The 19,366-nt window shown below is 47.1% G+C and overlaps 1 protein-coding gene across 2 annotated transcripts in view; it reads left to right on the top strand.

Annotated features, from left to right (window-relative positions):
* The window catches only part of BRINP2 (BMP/retinoic acid inducible neural specific 2), a 90,308-nt gene that overhangs the window by 29,526 nt on the left and 41,416 nt on the right, over nucleotides 1-19,366 (top strand). The window lies entirely within an intron of this gene.

The raw sequence follows: 19,366 nt of genomic DNA, 5'->3' as shown, positions 1-19,366 counted from the left end.
GGCGCTGGGACCGAACAGCGGGAGCGCACCCCACCGCGGGGATTCGAACCGCCAACCTTTCGATCGGCAAGCCCTAGGCGGTGAGGCTTTAACCCACAGCGCCACCCGCGTCCCTTGGGGCAGAATGGAGCTACATACAAAACCACTTGTCAGGGAGGAAAGTCTGGGGTAGTTATTATTAGTTTATCCTGTTTTGTTGTGTCCGCTCCAGGAAAGATTCTAGCTTTGGATTCATCGCTGCCATTCCAAACCTGTAATGCCCAATGCCCAATGCCCAATGTTGAGGCTTTACACTCTCTTTCACCGGCAGCTTCAGCAAGTACGGAAGGGGCCTCTGTGGGGGTAGAGCCCAGCAGAGGAAATGCCTTCCCAAATCTGCTCCAGTGACGCAGATCAGTGGCACAGACTGTCCTGTACATGTTGTCTAAAGCAAAAACTGAAGACAATTTTGAAGCTTCCTGGCTGTGCAAAAGATTCAGGGGAATTTCAGAGAAGCGAAAGGAGTTTCTGTAGGACTAGGAAATGCCTGAAGTGTGTTGGAAGGATTGCGCATCACTACTTTGAACAAGCATGTCAAACCAACTGCTTTTCAAGCTGGTGCTTTGTAGTGGCCGAGAGGCCGAGAGACAGAGATGGATGTAAGAAATCCCCTTGCTCAAAACCTTGCCTCGGCCATAACCCACTAGGCGGCCTCTCGCTGGCCTCTGGGAAATCATTCTCTCACAGCTCCCATTTGCTAAATGGGGATAATAATAAGATCGCCCTACCTTACAAGGTTATGCAATGATAATGCACATGAAATGCTCTAAACACTTTCCAGTGATAGACACAAAGAGACATAAAGTCAAGTGGTGGTGATTTTGTCCTGGAACTGGTGCAGGGGGGCAAACATTTTCCTTGTACCCCCCTCCCAATTATTTTTAAAAATTCATATGTTCTAATCTTAACATTTCCAAGTCCTTTGGAATAGGATAGCTACCATTTCCTGGTGTGGGAGACTTAACTGCAACGTTCCCCTATGACAAAGGCGGCATTGGAAGTCTCTAGGACTGGATCTGTTCCTGGATACCTTATGCAAAATGTGAGGGCCCTGCCTCCAGGCACCATCATTCAAGTTAAATATGGTCTGTGCATCTTCTCCTGTGGGTCTATGTGGTCAGTAAAAGAAGGAAGTTCCAGCCAAGTGATTTGGAGCAAAACAGCGGTCACTAGACCATGAAGTGGCAAAGCAAGGTACCCGGTGCAGAAAATTTATTGCCACCCCCCCCCCCCCACACACATTGATTTTTTTCTTTTTTTGCCTGCAAAAATGGTTTGACTTTATTTCATACTTTTGGGGGGAAGCCAGAGTTGTTGAGCTGATGGGAAGCCTACATACACCAAACCCGCCCATGAGACCACTATCTTTATTGTTGCACAACTGGTCCACACAGGAGTAGGAACCCCAAGCATAGGGTGACACCCTCATTTAAAACTTCCCTCTTTTCCCCAGAATCCACTTAGAGCAGCTTTATTGATACATCATCACTACATCACTAGCATGTCGCAAATGATGCAGGTGGTGCTGTGATCTAAACCACAGAGCATAGGCCTTGCCGATCAGAAGGTCGGCGGTTTGAATCCCCATGACGGGGTGAGCTCCCGTTGCTTGGTCCCTGCTCCTGCCAACCTAGCAGTTTGAAAGCACATCAAGTGCAAGTAGACAAATAGGTACTGCTCCGGCGGGAAGGTAAACGGCGTTTCCGTGCGCTGCTCTGGTTCGCCAGAAGCGGCTTAGTCCTGCTGGCCACGTGACCCGGAAGCTGTACACCGGCTCCCTCGGCCAATAAAGCGAGATGAGCGCTTCAACCCCAGAGTCGTCCGCGACTGGACCTAATGGTCAGGGGTCCCTTTACCTTTACCTTTATGCAATTTTACACACATTTTGCTTACTAAGCAAAACTAAATTATATTAATCTAACCAAAATATCTTTCGAATTCCCAAGTCATGTCACAACTTTTTTAGAATTTTCAGAATTTGAAAGCTGAAAAGGCAACATGGCCTACTGCCCCACGGCAGCCTTTTTACATCAGAGAACATTCATGTTACTTGCTTTTGTGTAACTGTTGTCCTGTCTAGTCTGGCCTTAAGGGGCTGAGCAAGCTGGCAGGACCCTGCACCCTGGGAGGCAGAGCGGCAGTCATTTTTAGCTCTCCTCATCAGGGATGTGTCTTGCCACCCTACCCACCTGTATTCCAGGCTTTGAAAAGCTGAACTGTGCCGTTAATGAGCTGCCAAGCAAGTGTTACCACCAGCCAAGCAGTTCTAAGATCTATAAATAAAAATTGCAATTTTGAGGTGCTGGCTGGCTGGCTGTTTTCCAAAAGCCTGTATACACTGTATGCATCTCCTCTTTGTGTGCGCAAGTGGAGAAAGGAGGGGTGGACTGGTAAAATGGATGGGGAAGAGGCCTTTAATGGGGGCTCCGGTCAAACAAAGGAGACTTTTATCTTGGTCCTCAAAAAGGGCACATTTTAAACCAGGCAGAAAATAGATCTGGGTGTTTGTGCGAGAGAGAGGTAGAGATATTCATAGCAGGGTGATGTATGGTAATAGCATTTCATGTGGTTGGTTTTTTTTAATGGCCAAACCTTAGTGAGCATCGGCCCAAAATGTAGGTGCTGCTGAGGAGGAATGCCCACCTGTGGTCTGAATGTGAGGTCGCCAACTCCTCTGCCATGCCAGAAAGGTGTCCCTGGATTTCAAAGAGCGGCAGCGGGAGGGAGGGCGGAAGCACACAGTGGACTTGGCAAGAAGTGGGAAGCCCTAGAGGCGGAGGAGCACAGACCCAAGTGTCTTGCCTAAGAAGCAGCAGGTAGCAATTTTACTTCCATCACTGCTTAATTTAGTTATATATCCTGTGCTGTGTCATAATGTGTTGTTTAAATCGGGGCTGAATGGGAGACTGTGGATCTGGTTCGCAGCACGGGTTTAGCTGATCTCTGCTGCTAATCCTGCCATGTTCTGCATTGTAAAAAAAATGTGGCTGTTGTTGCTCAATTTAACTTACAGTGAACACAGTTTTCGAAATGTATATTACAGTAATGAGTGATTGCCCACTTCAAAGTTGCATCTATATTTGGCTTTTGGATATAATGTCACAGCCACACCTGAGTGCGCCCTAGTTTGTGTGGACATCACAACTACGTGGGTCTGACCCATTAGAGAACCTAACCACCCATGAAAGCACTTTGATTGGATAATGTCTGCTTCTGGAAACTTTACAGAAAGATGCTACAAGAGGTTGAAGTGTGAAATGTACCGTGTTGTTGTTTTCATGTGCAACTTCTGCATCTGATGTCAAAGATAGCTGCTGTTCTGGTTTTTAGTTTTTTGCTGCTTTTTCCTGGAAGCATTTTCCTTCATGCAGATTTCAATGAACCCCTTGCTTCCTTCTATCACGACAGGTTGAGTGGCAAAATATATTTCAGCCTGGAAAACAATGACTCTGATAATGCCAGAGCTCAGAAAAAATAACCATTCAATCTAGCAAACACAGAGAAAGAATAGGAATGCTATGAATAGCACAAGGATTAACAGAAAACAGCGTAATGGTTTTACTGTTAAATGAAATATAAGTAGCGCTCTCCCTCTCTTTCTTTCTTTCTTTCTTTCTTTCTTTCTTTCTTTCTTTCTCTCTTTCTCTCTTTCTCTCTTTCTCTCTTTCTCTCTTTCTCTCTCTCTCATGCATATGTATATGTGTATGTGTGTGTATTAACCCCCCCAGCAAACATCAGACAATCCTTAGCTTAGCCTACCTCACAGGGTTGTTGTGAGGATGAAATGGGGAGAAGGGGAACCATGTACACCACCTTGAGATCCTTGGAAGATAAAGGTGGTAAAAAGGTAAAGGTAAAGGGTCCCCTGACCATTAGGTCCAGTTGTGACCGACTCTGAGGTTGCAGCGCTCATCTTGCTTTATTGGCCAAGGGAGCCGGTGTACAGCTTCCAGGTCAGCATGACTAAGCCACTTCTGGCGAACCAGAGCAGCACACGGAAACGCCGTTTACCTTCCCGCCGGAGCGGTACCTATTTATCTACTTGCACTTTGACGTCCTTTCGAACTGGTAGGTTGGCAGGAGCAGGGACCGAGCAACGGGAGCTCACCCTGTTGCGGGGATTCGAACCGCCAACCTTCTGATCGGCAAGTCCTCTGTGGTTTAACCCGTCGCGCCACTCACGTCCCACATAAAGGTGGTACATAAACGTAATTAAAAGCAACAACTGTTTTGCCTTTATCATTGTGGGACACCATAAGAAGCCTTTTGCCATGCAAAAGAGTCTTAGTCCTGTGTATTGTCTGCTGCCCCTGTTCTAGGGCGGTGCTCAGGGATGCTATTGCATGGAGAATTCAGCCCCAACAGCGCCTTGGCCTTTTCTTTATGCAGCTGTGCATGGATTTCATGCCAGCGTGCCAACGGCTTTCTCTGCATTGATCCTTGCACAAAGGGGGACAGGGGCCACAGCTGAGCAACAGAGCTCATGGCTTGTGTGCCAAAGATCCCCGGCTCAAGTGGTAGCATCTCCAAGATACCAGGCGGCAAGGATGGGCAGGACTTCTGGGTGAAAGGATGTAGCTCAACCCCTCGAATCTCCAGGTTGGGGTGGGAAGAGGCTCCTGTCTGAAATCTTGGAAAAGTTCTGCCAGCCAGGCTGCCCCAATCTGGTGCCATGTGTGTGGAGCTGATGGGGGCTGGTATTGCAAAGCATTGGAGGTTGCAAGCCTGGGGGAATATTCATTTGCTTACCGATGCCAGAATGTCTGTGTTATCACCAACAACCTTTGTGGGTGGCCAATGTTAGGAATGTAGCCATCTCTGTCTGTACTTTCTGCATGTGCTTTACCTTTCTGATTACATCCCGCCCTGTCCCACCCCGTACCCCCCTGCCAACCATGTGCACACCAGCACACTCCTGCAACTCAAGATAACACTTCAGGCACTTTAGGCTTAATGCTCCCAACGTACAAACGGCGAATTTAAACAGGTACAGGCAGAGCCTTGGGCAAGTGATTGTCAAAAGCCATGGGATGAATTGCAGCAGTTTAAAAGCAACATTTATAAAGGCCATTAGTAATTTTGAATGCTCAGTTTAACCTCATAAAGGGACTGGGTTTCCAAGGCACCAGGTTTTGTGAAAACCTCGGTTTTAACTAGACTTCATTGCCAGCAGTAGTATAATAAGAATGGGACAGTACTGGCCATGGTTGTGACCCGGAAAGGGGCAAAATTGTGAAACATTACATGTTATAAAGGCATTAATATAAATATTGTATTATTCTGGGTTCACTATGGAATAATATTGCATATTTTCAAAATGTAGATGAAAAGCTAGGTACTTGGTAGCTCAAAGGCTTAGTGAGGTCAGAAGGTCAGACTGCATTGAATAATTGCAGCTGCTATAAACTCTGAATACTGGTAGTGGGCAAGGAGAGTATGAATCAGGGCAACTGCTTTAGATTCCGCAGTGGTCAGATATCTACCTAGTAACTTGTGAGTAGGAGTAGTCTTTATCAGCAGTGCAAACCTCAGTTTTCAACAGTTTCCTTGAGGATTTGCAACGTTTAGGCCACTGAAGATGTCAACGAGGTTGAATGAAACACCAGACAACTAGAGTTACTAGTCACTATTTAAGGCCATACTCATTATTTGACAAAATGTTCTTAATGTGTTAAAATATTTGGCATTGTAAACAATCTAGTTTTATTTGCTTTTGATTCCTTTGTGCATGAGGGGCTTTAAATAAAGCATTTTGGAATCATTCCCCCCTCCCCGACTTTCATATTGTTTTCTAGATTCCATAGGTCAGGAACATTTATCCCTTTGTTTTAGATTTTGGGGAGGGTCTCGAATTGGGAGTCTGTTCTGGATGCAGACATTTGTGTCCTTTTCCTAGGGGCCTGGATCCAAAGAGCTACTTCCCATGGGGTGCTTGTGCTCCTTTAGTGGATTTTATTATTTTGTTGTCTATCCCATAAAGGGATATCCCATATCACAAATTGCTTTTGAAACCTTCAGATTCAGGAGTAGTTTGCCACAAGTCACAAGAGCTTGTTGTTGTTGCTTAGTCATTTAGTCGTGTCCGACTCTTCGTGACCCCATGGACCAGAGCACTGCCTCCCGCAGTTTCATCAAATTCATGTTGGTAGTTTCGAGAACACTTGTCCAACCATCTCGTCCTCTGTCGTCCCCTTCTCCTTGTGCCCTCCATCTTTCCCAACATCAGGGTCTTTTCCAGGGAGTCTTCTCTTCTCATGAGGTGGCCAAAGTATTGGAGCCTCAGCTTCAGGATCTGTCCTTCCAGTGAGCACTCAGGGCTGATTTCCCTCAGAATGGAGAGGTTTGATCTTCTTGCAGTCCATGAGACTCTCAAGAGTCTCCTCCAGCACCATAATTCAAAAGCATCAATTCTTCGGAGATCAGCCTTCTTTATGGTCCAGCTCTACATGACAAAAGCAAACCTAAATGGTGGGAGCTGCCCTCTGGGGTCTCGTGGCCTCTGTACCCTCCTGGCATGATTCACCCCCCCCCAGTGGCCTTTTATTTCCACTCCCCCCTTGTTCCTGATGTAAATCTTCACTCAGTCCTTCCCTGGCCAGGGATGGGGGTGGAATTAGGTGGTTTGCCTCTAGTGCGGAAATGCATTGGAGCAGCCCTGCAGACAATCCGTGGGGCTGACTATGGGAGCTTGTATGTGTCCTCCTTAGGCATGCAAGTTTTTTTTTTTTTGCAGTAGCCACATGAGGTCCAGGCATCGAATTGCCAGCCTGTACTTCTTCCCCCTTTTATCTGTTTTTCCTCCTTTTGCGAGGAAGTTCTATAAGCTAAAAACAACAACATTCAATTCTTGCCAGTGACCTGTTCAAATCATCTCAGCAGGCTATTTGCATATTAAGCAAGCAACCTGTTTCTAGTCCACATACATGTAGTTTATACTGTGTTCTTGGCAACGCACAAGTGTTAAAGGATTTAAATGTCTGAAAATATCTATGACTAGGCTTTATGCCTAGGCAAATTGTCCAGCAAGTTATAAATAGTGATCATCAACAGACTCCTGAACAAAAGCCCAATTTTTCTTCCTTAGGACCAGATTTTCAACTTCCCATTAGGTTGCCAAAATCAATGGCCAGATGATCAAATTGCTCACTGGGTTGTAAATCACCCCTTTAAATGAAATAGATTGCAGTAGCTCCTTCCTGGTCCTGGGTCCCGGTTACAATTAAGATGGCAGCAGATACATATTAGACTGAAAATAATGATAAGAAGGATGGTCACTCTGTAAGGAAAATGCAAGAACTGTAACACTCTGATGGGGATGTTCATGAATATGAGCAATCGCCCGTGCAAAATATACAATGGAGACAAATGGGGGGAGATTAAAATAATAAATGTTAATGATGCAAAAATAATGAGGCTGCAGTATAATGTGCTGTACGAGGCATAAGAGTAAGACAAAACTATAAGTAATGAAAAGCAAAGTTAATCCTATAGCTTAATTGGAAATAATGCTCACTTCTAAATCTTACACGCTTTGGTTGTCGGTCTCTGTAGGGTTGCTACCAAGTTTCCCAGACTCCGGGTGGGCGGGGTATAAATAATAAATTATTATTAATTATTATTACTACTTGTTCTTTAATCATCACTTGGGCAAAGAGAAAAAGCAGCTGGAACAGGTAGTTGTGGGGCCATCTCTTAAGAACAGTGGGGTGCTCTGATGGTGTTTCCTGCTTGGCAGGGGGTTGGACTCGATGGCCCTTGTGGTCTCTTCCAACTCTAGGATTCTATGATTCTATGAATCTTTGGTCTGGGGACCAAATGCAGGACTCCCCCAAGCCACAACTCATAGTGACCCTCCTCTGCACCCTCCGTGGGTACTTTCACCTGGCCGGAATGTGTGAAGAGATACCTGTGTAGAAACCTCTTGCTTCTGCATGGCTGAAACTAGACTCTGCCAATCCCTGGCATGCAGCCCCCCCCCACTCCCAGAAAGGTTGCCCACAAAGAAAGGTGGTCCTTGTGCTGAGAAAAGTTCCCACCCCTGCCTTGAGCCATCAAGGCCACTGTCCCCATTAATACCATCTGTCCATGGAAGCAGAAGGGGGGGCAGGGCAGGGCGGAGAAACATTTGCCTCTCCCAAGCAGGCCTTCTTTCAGTCCCACCCGGACCTGATGAGGTCATTTCTTTGCTCAAACAGAGCTGGTGCTAACTTCTAGTAGGGAGATGAGACAGCAACCCTACTCAGCTCCAGTAGCTCTGAGGCGCCATTTGGTGGATTCCGTCAGCTTCCACAGCCCATGAACCAGTCCCTAGATGTGATGGAGCAGCATCTCAACCCCTGATGTTCCCGGGGTGGTGCTTTGGCCGTACTTTGGCAAGCAATAGTGAACTCTCTCTTTTTTGACCCCTGAGGAACCACAAAGCTGGTGGACAATTCAGAGGAAATTATTACTGTCCACTTTGGCCTTTTGCTCCCTGGCTCACTCCACCCAACCCTTGGCTTCATGGGTTGGTATTCAGGTAGCATGGACAGGTCATGAGAGTTCAGCCTGAAGTTTCAAAGTTTTAGCCTTCAAGGCAGAGCTAAAATCTCAGGTTGAAGGCTGGAGCCATAGAAGAGAAGAAGAGTTTGGATTTGATATCCCGCTTTATCACTACCCAAAGGAGTCTCAAAGCGGCCAACAATCTCCTTTCCCTTCCTCCCCACAACAAACACTCTGTGAGGTGAGTGAGGCTGAGAGACTTCAGAGAAGTGTGACTAGCCCAAGGTCACCCAGCAGCTGCATGTGGAGGAGCAGAGACGCGAACCCGGTTCACCAGATTATGAGTCTACCACTCTGAACCACTACACCACACTGGCATCCCATAGGGATGGCATGCTCTTCTCTCCTTAGTTTGAGGGCTTCTGCTTTTGCTCTGTTCTCATGTTAGTAAAGCCTGTTCTCTGAACAACCAGGCAGAGCCAGAGTTTGTCCTCTGCTCCACCAGGTGCTGATCCCAACGAGTGCTGTAGCCTCAGTGAGCTTTGCTCCAGCCTAGAAGTTCCCACTGCCTGCCCTAAGAGGCACCACCCATAAGTGTGAGACTGTGCCTCTGGCAACCATATACCCTGAACCTTCATCCTGTGGAGGAACAAGCTAGTAGAGAGGGGTCCTAAGCGGTGGAGCTTCTGGAAGGTGTCAGGAAAAGCTGGGACTATACTAGCACTTAATATGAAGATACATCTTTTGTTAAGTTGGGGCTGCTCTGCACACCCTTTCTATGGATCATATATCATGATTTGTGGTGTTGAGGCTATTCATGTGGCTATACACTTCCATTTCATTTGTATCAGCAGTAGTTTTTGTTGCACAGTAGCACAAGAATGCCCCTCCGGCAGAAATGTGGAAACATTGGGGAAGCGTAACAAAACAACTAATAAATAAAATGGAAAGGCGTGCCGATGTCCCAGTATAAATCCAATGGCCCATATAGTGTTTCTTGACTGAGTAGGAGTGTGTTTTAATGGTTTGAGTAACAACACATTGTTACCGTATTGTTAAAGCTATGGTTTTCCCAGTAGTGATGCATGGAAGTGAGAGCTGGACCATAAAGAAGGCTGATAGCCGAAGAATTGATGCTTTTGAATTATGGTGCTGGAGGAGACTCTTGAGAGTCCCATGGACTGCAAGAAGAACAAACCTCTCCATTCTTAAGGGAATCAGCCCTGAGTGCTCACTGGAAGGACAGATCTTGAAGCTGAGGCTCCAATACTTTGGCCACCTTGTGAGAAGAGAAGACTCCCTGGAAAAGACCCTGATGCTGGGAAAGATGGAGGGCACAAGGAGAAGGGGATGACAGAGGACGAGATGGTTGGACAGTGTTCTCAAAGCTACCAGCAGGAATTTGATGAAATTATGGGAGGCAGTAGGAGACAGGAGTGCCTGGAGTGCTCTGGTCCATGGGGTCACAAAGAGTCAGACATGACTGAATGACTAAACGACAACAACACATCCTGGAAAGGCTCACAGCCCTTCCTCTTTGTTTCAGGGGAACTGTCAGCCCAAGGAAGGATGCCTGAATTATAGGAATAAGACACGTTCTCTTGCCCTCTCATTCCAACAGCCCTTGTGCTCACTAAAGAGGCGACTTGGGGCTAAGATAGAGAAGACTCTTCTCCGAAGGAAAGGAAAATGTGTTTTAAATCCCTTGGAGGGCTGTGAGGTCAAACCTAGGAATAGCGCAATCCTTTCATCTGTGCCTGCTGGTAATTACAGAGATGCTGATCAGGAAGCTCCATTTTGCACTTAAAATTGCAAGCCGGGTTCAACTTCTGTGCACGAAAGATTTCCACATTGGAATTGTGGGGCTTAAAAGACAGAGTGAAATCTCTCTGAGTTTATGAGGGAGACCATTAATCGCTCTGAGCTGAAATTTAAATAAAATCTGAGCCTTTTGAGATTGTCTAGCAACTGTAACAGGCTTTCCTTATAGCAGAAATGAAGTGAATTGGGTTGTCCATACCCACGCAGGAAAAATGGCTGTTGCTGTTTAACTGTCTTTGTGGGTCTTCTGCTGCGATGTCATGGCAACAAAGGGTTTTTGTGGACCCCCGAGATCTCACTCTGCCCCCCCCATTTTAATAATAATAATAATAAATTTAAAATAATAATAATAAAATTTTATTTGTACCCCGCCCTTCCCGGTTCAGAAAACCGGGCTTAGGGCGGCTAAATTTAAAACACTTAATTGATGCAACAAAAACAGCATAAAATACAGTATAAAACGTGAATAACAAGAAATTCAGAATTCAAATTTATAGTTCCCATAGGTATCCCACTGTATCCTCCAGAACACCCCCTTTAAAAAATATTTTTAAAATAGTATTATTATTATTATTATTATTATTATTATTATGATGCTCACCATTGCCCTGCTGTGATTCTTTGATGTCAAAACATGAGTGAGCCCCAAGCCCACCCACCCAGCTCTCCATAAAGTGGTGGCAAACCTTTGACTTTTCTACTGGACCTGCAAAGGTCTGGTCCAGAGCACCACCCTATGAAAGCCCAGTTGTCAGCTGCCAGGATTGTGCAGCTTGTGAGTTTATTTTCTTTTCTCCTCGGTGGCCGGTGCTGCATGGCCCTCAGGGGAGAGATGATCACTGCTGTGTTGAATTGTTTGTCACATTTTCCGTTTGGCTGCCTCAGAGTCCCCAGGGGAGTTCATTGCGCCAGGGCCCACAGGAGCTGAGCGCCGCTCCCTGTTTGCATGCGCGGCAGCGGCAGCAGCAGGAAAAACAGCAGGGCGAAGCTTCAGCTTGGAACGAGCTGTCTCCGCCAGACAGTGGTTCTCTGGCGCTGGCAGCCTGGGTTTGGTGCCCAGGGCGCAAGGCAGCGTTCTGGTGGCAGCACACAGGTGACAGGCTCTTAATGGAAAAAGGGGTCCCTAGGCATGGACTTTTTAAGGGAAAAAAGGCAGCAGTTTGCACGTGACAGAAACAGCCATACGCGGAGGAACGGGGCAAAGCCCTACAGGCCTCCTGTATCCAATCTCTCTCAGCAGGCTTGGCTGAACAGCATTTAAGGGGGAAGCTGGATGTGGAGAGTCTCCCAACTGTTTTTGTGTTTGTTCAACTTTTAACACAGCCCATGAAAGATTTGGCCAGAAAGATGGTGCATATGTGGTGCTAGCTTACTTAACCCTTTCCCTGCAGCCGTTTTTACAATTAAAAATCTCCCTCACCATCTGTTTTCGCACCCACGCGTAGATTCTTCTGTGGGGAGTAAAGCAGCTTGGAAAAGGTGGTTTAATAAGGCGGACAACCCACGAGGAATTTTTTTAAGCCTCCCCCTCTCCCCTTGCTACTCTGTTTATATTTGAAGCCAGCTTGGCCAATAATGATAAGGGAAAGGCTTGGAGTTTGAGCCCAAGACATCTGGAAGGCCCTACACTGGTCTTGAAAGACCTACACTGGCTCCCAGTACATTTCCGAGCACAATTCAAAGTGTTGGTGCTGACCTTTAAAGCCCTAAACGGCCTCTGACCAGTATACCTGAAGGAGCATCTCCACCTCCATCGTTCTACCCGGACACTGAGGTCCAGCTCCAAGGGCCTTCTGGCAGTACCCTTATTGCGAGAAGCCATGTTACAGGGAACCAGGCAGAGGGCCTTCTTGGTAGTGGCACCTGCCCTGTGGAACACCCTCCCACCAGATGTCAAAGAGAACAACAACTACCAGACTTTTAGACGACATCTGAAGGCAGCCCTGTTTAGGGAAGCTTTTAATGTTTGAGGCATTACTGTATTTTAATATTGTGTTGGAAGCCGCCCAGAGTGGCTGGGAAAACCCAGCCAGATGGGCGGGGTATAAGAGGCTCCAATACTTTGGCCACCTCATGAGAAGAGAAGACTCACTGGAAAAGACCCTGATGTTGGGAAAGATGGAGGGCACAAGGAGAAGGGGACGACAGAGGATGAGATGGTTAGACAGTGTTCTCGAAGCTACAAACATGAATCTGACCAAACTGCGGGTGGAGACAGGTGAAGACAGGAGTGCCTGGCGTGCTCTGGTCCATGGGGTCACGAAGAGTCGGACACGACTGAACGACTAAACAACAACAAATTATTATTCCTACTACTACTACTACTTTGGCTAACCCTGCTGTAAAGTATTTAGCCTACTCATACCTCTTCCCTGATTTGAATGCTAGAAAAATATTTAATGAAAGCTGAAATTTCCAGGATCCCAACTTCTGTCCTTGATGTCCCATTTGGCATTTGTACCCTGAGGCCATAGCACAGGGGTCCAGGGGTCAGCAAACTTTTTCAGCAGGGGGCTGGTCCACTGTCCCTTGTGGGGGGCCGGACTATATTTGGGCGGGGGGAAATGAATGAATTCCTATGCCCCACAAATAACCCAGAGATGCATTTCAAACAAAAGCACACGTTCTACTCATGTCAAAACACCAGGCAGGCCCCACAAATAACCCAGAGATGCATTCTAAATAAAAGGACACATTCTACTCATCTAAAAACATGTTGATTCCCGGACCGTCCGCAGGCCGGATTTAGAAGGCGATCCAGCCCCCGGACCTAGTTTACCTACCCATACCATAGCAGAATGGAATACATGCAACCTGGTTTGTGGCCCACCTGGTGCTGGCTGGCCTCAATTATTGGCTATGTGTGAGTGCGAGCCCCATTCTGAAACAGCCTTTGAAATTGCTCCCTAAGCTGTGCGTTATATGAAATAGTTTCTCTCATCCTGTACTTGGCTGGAGCTGGACCAGCCAGCATGTGGCAGGTCAAGGTTAAGGTGTGTTGGCTGTGTGGTCAGGAGGAGACTCGCAGCAGGGATAGGTGGGGATGTTGGAAGCCAGTAATAACACCCGGTGGCAATGGCCATGTTGTATGTGTGTAGGAAAAGAGAAGGAGCAGCATGGGGTAATGAAGGCTTTGATGGAGATTCAGCGGAAGAGCCAGGTGGGGATCCAGAAATGAAATAGCAGGGAGTGCATTGAAAGTGCTGATTGACATGCATTAGTAGAGTCCAGGACTGAAATGGCAGGAGGAGTGGGGTGGAGGGAGGTCATGAACAGCATGCGCTAGCAGAGCCATTTGAGGTCCTTTATAAGAGAACAGCAGGACTGTTACCAGGCACATCCAAAATGTATTATTAGAGCTTCATGGGAGCCAAGGACTGGCAATTTTCTGTGGGCTTTTGGATCAGGGCTATGCTGCACAGCCAGAGGTTGTGTGCAAGAGAATTGGCTCCAGGAACAGCCTGCCATACGTACTGTGCATGACTCAAGTGCAAAGTTAATGCAACATATGGAAATACCGTATTTTTCGCTCTATAGGACGCACTTTTTCCCCTCCAAAAATTAAGGGGAAATGTGTGTGCATCCTATAAAGCGAATGCAGGCTGCGCCGCTAAGCCGAAAGGCAGAACAGGGAGACGGAGCGCTGCGGAGGGCTCCGTCTTGCTGTTCTAGCTTGGGGACGGCTGCGCGCAAAGCCTCTCCAGGACAGCGGGGTAAAGGCACCCCACTCTCCTGCAGAAGCTAGCAAGGCTGTTCCCAAGCCAGAACAGCGAGACGGAGGGCTCCATCTTGTTGTTCTAGCTTGGGGACGGCTGCGCGCAAAGCCTCTCCAGGACAGCGGGGTAAAGGCACCCCACTCTCCTGCAGAAGCTAGCAAGGCTGTTCCCAAGCCAGAACAGCGAGACGGAGGGCTCCGTCTCGCTGTTCTGGCTTGGGGACGGCTACGCGCAAAGCCTCTGCAGGGCAGCAGGGCGCTGCGCTCCAAAGGCTTCAGGGATCTTTGAGGCTGGGGGTGGCGCTGCTTCCCCCCACCGCCAGCTCCACACGCTCGGGTGAATGCACCTTGAATGCACCTTGTTTTAGAGGGGGAGAACAAGGAAAAAAATATTTTTTCCATGTTCTCCCCCTCCTATGGTCCGGTGCGTCCAATAGAGCGAAAAATACGGTAATACTTAGTGTTCCAGCAACTGTTTCCCATCCACTTCCTCATAGTTCTACCCAGTTCCGGGGCATCTTGGCTGGCATTTATTTATTTATTTAAAGAGGATCCATATTTTCCATGGAAGTCCCAGCACTCTTATGCCCCCTGACTCTGCTCCTGTGTGAGTCAAGTAGCGGTTAAGAAACATCTCTTCCTAACCTGCCTTGGAGTTCTGTGCAGCCAGGGCCTTCTTAAGCATATCCGGCGCCATGGTGGAAAGCTCCTTCCGGCGCCCACCCACCCTCCTGTTTCCCAGAGGTTTTTTTAGGGAGGATGGTGCTGCCGGCGGGGCTGGAGGAGGCGGGCAGGGGTTGGAGGGCGGCTCCTCCAGCGGGGAAGAGGCAGAGGCTGGACGCGGTGCCTCACAGCTCAGCTGGCCGTTTCGTGCCGCAGTGGCCGTGGCAGATGGAGGCTCCGGCTGTGGCGCGACATGGCGGAGGCAGGCGAGGGCGGTGAGCTGATGCTGGGATGGGCCGCATCCAGCTTCCGCCTCTTCCCTAGTGTCCTCCAGAACCTGGCATCCTGGCGCCCCGCACCACTAGCCTCTATGGGTAAGGCGGCCCTGTGTGCAGCAGCTCCCCTCCCCTTCCCCACCCCAAATTCCAGTACTGTACCAGGCTCTCCTCAACTGCAGCCCTCCCCCCTCTGACTCACTCTGAATATGGCCAAATCAGTGCCATCCTCAGGACAAAGGGAGATCCTGGGGATGGGTTAGGGGGTGGGGAATCAGCTCCTGCCTTCAGGCAAGGCAGGGAAAGGTCTTGCATGATGGATTTCCCTGTTACCTACAGCGAAAGGTTTTGTGCGCACTCATTCACAACAAGGCTGCTGCACAGATCATTGTAGGCTTGTATGCACCCCAAGTCCGCCCTTATAGTAATAGTCTGCCAACCGAAAAGCAAGCGTAGGAAAGTGTGTTGCATTTTCTATATTTGCATTAGAAAGGCAAGCCACATGCTGTGATTGACATGTCTTGTTTCTCGCACTTTGAGCGGTTTATTACGGAAGGTGGTGATGGAGACCCTGTTTGCAGGTTTTGCATTTACTCTTCTGGCAGAGCTCTGCTTGCTCCCCCCCCCCCCATGCTTCTTGCTCTGTGGGGGAGCCTGCTTCAACCAAGGAGCCCATAAAGGTTAGTGGGCTGTTTGAAAGCCAGAATACAGCATGTGAATCAATTAGAGCTGATTGAAATACTTCTTTGCTGAAGCAACATGGCTGGGTAAAACTAAAGAATATTCCACTGGGGAGCAAGAGTCAATTTTCGTTAAAGCGCCTTGATTCCCCCCCCCCCCCTTTCCTGTTGAATAAAATGGAATGGGAAAAACATCGTTTTACAATAACATTTGCCCAGTGGTGTGCATGTAGGTGGGTCAGAATTTAATAGTATTGTTTATTTATTTCTATCCTTCACCTTCAACAGCGGGGCTAGCAGAGTAACAAGAAACAAAATAGTACAATAAATAAATAATAATAATAAGAATCATACAAATTAATGCACTAACAGCAGATTGAAAACAATGAACTAAAAAAGCAACAGTCAGTTGAAACAGATGATGCTCATAAAAATATGAGGGCCTCAGCAAACTTACTGAATGAGCAATGAATTAATGTATAGTATTTGGAACTATTTTACAACTTTGGCATGCATTTCTTTGATAGTAGCAGGAATTACTGGCCTTGGAAGAGCACTCGGGTCTTGCACTGATAAAAAGTAGGAAACAAAAATAATGAACAAAGAGAAGAATTACAGTACATAATCATAGAGCAACGCATATGATGGATCGCAATGAATTTAATAACTAAACAAATGAAGTTGTAATAACAGAATTAAATGGACCAACTACATTTTTTAAAATAAAATTGTTCATCACTACCAGGTCTTGATTTAGTGTCTTCCTTAGCTCCCAGTTTGAAACATTAAAAAAATCCCAAAACAGAATGGACATTCTGAATTTTAAAAATAACAGGTAACGAATCAGAACAGATTTTTAAAAACCAGTTAATTTTTTATTAAATACTCAAAAACACGATGGTTTATAACTGCAGGAAGGCTCTGATAAACCTTTTCTCATTAATATCTCCTGACACATTATGTTGTACTTTCTCAATTGACTGAAATTTTCTGTATCATTCATTCCCTATTTGGATAGAAATCTTCCATGACAGAGATTACAGTTCTGCACTCGAACAAATGTGGCTTAATGAAACCGCTAATCTGATCAAATGTGAAGGTGAGGCAGCCGTTGGGGGTGGGGGGGAACCAAGCCACTCTTTTCTCCTGAGAGCAGCAAAGAACTCTCAGGCCTTCCTTCTTAACCTGTCAGCTGACTAAACTGGTTCCTAACAGCTTCACCCACGGGTGGCGCTGTGGGTTAAAGCCTCAGCGCCTAGGACTTGCCGATCGCATGGTCAGCGGTTCGAATCCCCGCGGCGGGGTGCGCTCCCGTCGTTCGGTCTCAGCGCCTGCCAACCTAGCAGTTCGAAAACACCTCCGGGTGCAAGTAGATAAATAGGGACCGCTTACTAGCGGGAAGGTAAACAGCGTTCCGTGTGCTGCGCTGGCTCGCCAGATGCAGCTTGTCACGCTGGCCACGTGACCCAGAAGTGTCTCCGGACAGCGCTGGCTCCCGGCCTATAGAGTGAGATGAGCGCACAACCCTAGAGTCTGGCAAGACTGGCCCGAACGGGCAGGGGTACCTTTACCTTTACCTTAACAGCTTCAAACTGTTTGGACCAGGGATAGAGAGCCAGTGGGACTCTCACTGGGTGTGGTTGGACTCTGACTCCCATCAGCCTCACTCAGCAAAGTCAACGGTCATGGATGATGGGGGCAGTAGTCCGACAACATTGTTCTCCATCCCTGGTCTAGAGTTGGAGACCTTTTTCTGATGTACAGCTTGCTAGCCACTGATTCCGGACTGAGAAACCTCTCAAGGCAGCTGCTCCATGCTGCTCCCGCCCCCCCACTGGCTTTTGTGCCAATGCCTGCAGCAGCTTTTGTTTTAATATGCAGGGATTTGCTCAATCTCGTTCTTCCTTTCCATTTATCCCGTGTTCTTAACAAGAAATCGTGATGCTGTTTTTTCTCCTGCTACTTTTCCCCAAAGCAAGCTTGCATACCAGTTAAACCAGGATGGAGTGGCAGCTATGCTGCTGCTATTCTGGTACAACCTCCATGACGTCCTAGACACATATCCAGCCCAGAAAAGGATAAGATAGGATAGGATAAGGTGAAATAGTGAAATCAGTAGAATGGAAATAAACCTCAAAATGGGAAATTAAAAGAAACTTTATTGGATGTTAATGACAATATGAATTAAAATGTAAAATACAATCAAGGTAACTAATTGTATCTGTAAATGAATATAGACAAACACATATAGGGACTTGGGTGGTGCTGTGGGTTAAACCACAGAGCTTAGGACTTGCCGATCAGAAGGTCGGCAGTTCGAATTCCCGTGACGGGGTGAGCTCCCTTTGCTTGGTCCCTGCTCCTGCCAACCTAGCAGTTCGAAAGCACATCAAAGTGCAAGTAGATAAATAGGCACCACTCCAGCGGGAAGGTAAACGGCGCTTCCGTGTGCTGCTCTGGTTCACCAGAAGCGGCTTGGTCATGCTGGCCACATGACCCGGAAGCTGTACACCGGCTCCCTCGGCCAATAAAGCGAGATGAGCACCGCAACCCCAGAGTCAGCCACGACTGGACCTAATGGTCAGGGGTCCCTTTACCTTTACCTTTAAGACATGTATATACAGAAATATTTATTTGTATATAGACACTGTACGGATAAAGTTGAAAGAAGAACAACAATATACAAAATCGATAAAGAAAATGTGAAAAACTTAGAGACGACATAAAAAAGCCAGAAGAAGGAAGGCGGGAAATAAACTCAGAGAAATGTAAATGTAAAGTAATGTGTATATGTATAGAATGTAATCATAAAATCAATAAAGATTATCTTCAAAAAAAAAAAAAAAAAGGCGGGTGGCGGTGGCAAAACACACCCTACAAAGAAAACACGCCACATGGTAACAGCATCCAGGGCCCACTGGTCACGGGCTCTGTGTGCCACTTGTTTGCCAGGGTAGGAGAACGTCAATGCAATATTGTCTTCAGGCAACTTCTGCCCCTTCCCCACGTACAGTATCACTGCAGCGCCTCTCCCCAGGTTCGGGGGGGGGGAATAAATACAGACAAAAATCAACAATTTGGCAAACACAGAATCAATTCAATATTGCCCCCCCCTCCATGAATAATTGTAGACTTAAGAACATAAAGCAAAACAGGTGTTAACCAACAATAAAGTTTGTGGTGCTGGCCTTGCTGCACTGGCTTAAATGCAGTTCAGAGGGGAGGGCTCGATGATGACATACAGCTGGCTCCCAAATCCCTACTCCCGAGGAGACTGACAGCAGCAAAAGGCAAATGTCGGGGAGGGTAATGATGGCAAGTCTCTTCCCCAGGCTCCTGGAAGTACCAGCTGCTGGTGCAGGTCTTATTGCAAGCAAAGAAACCACAGATGTGACAAAGTTATAGCCCTTTTTTGAAGGGCATCAGGGGTGGAGTACATCTTGAGATTGCTAGCCTGTCACCTGAGTAGAGAGTTCCATTCAGATTTTAAGCTGCTAAAGCAAGGGACTATTCCCACCCCCAATCTTACTCTGCCTATGCGCTCTGCATATTGATGGTGCATATAAATAAATGAATAGTAGCAGTGATGGTGCTAAAGGTCCCAGAATTCGTTTTATTCTTGCTCTTGTTTTTTCTGGAGTGGGTGGGAAAACAAAATGTTTGTACTTTGAGAAAAGAACAGAATCACACAC

Source organism: Podarcis tiliguerta (genome assembly GCF_965153285.1).
Source record: "Podarcis tiliguerta genome assembly, chromosome: 6".
NCBI lineage: Eukaryota > Metazoa > Chordata > Lepidosauria > Squamata > Lacertidae > Podarcis > Podarcis tiliguerta.
The sequence above is the reverse complement of the archived record's forward strand: the minus strand, read 5'-3'. Positions and strand labels throughout refer to the sequence as shown.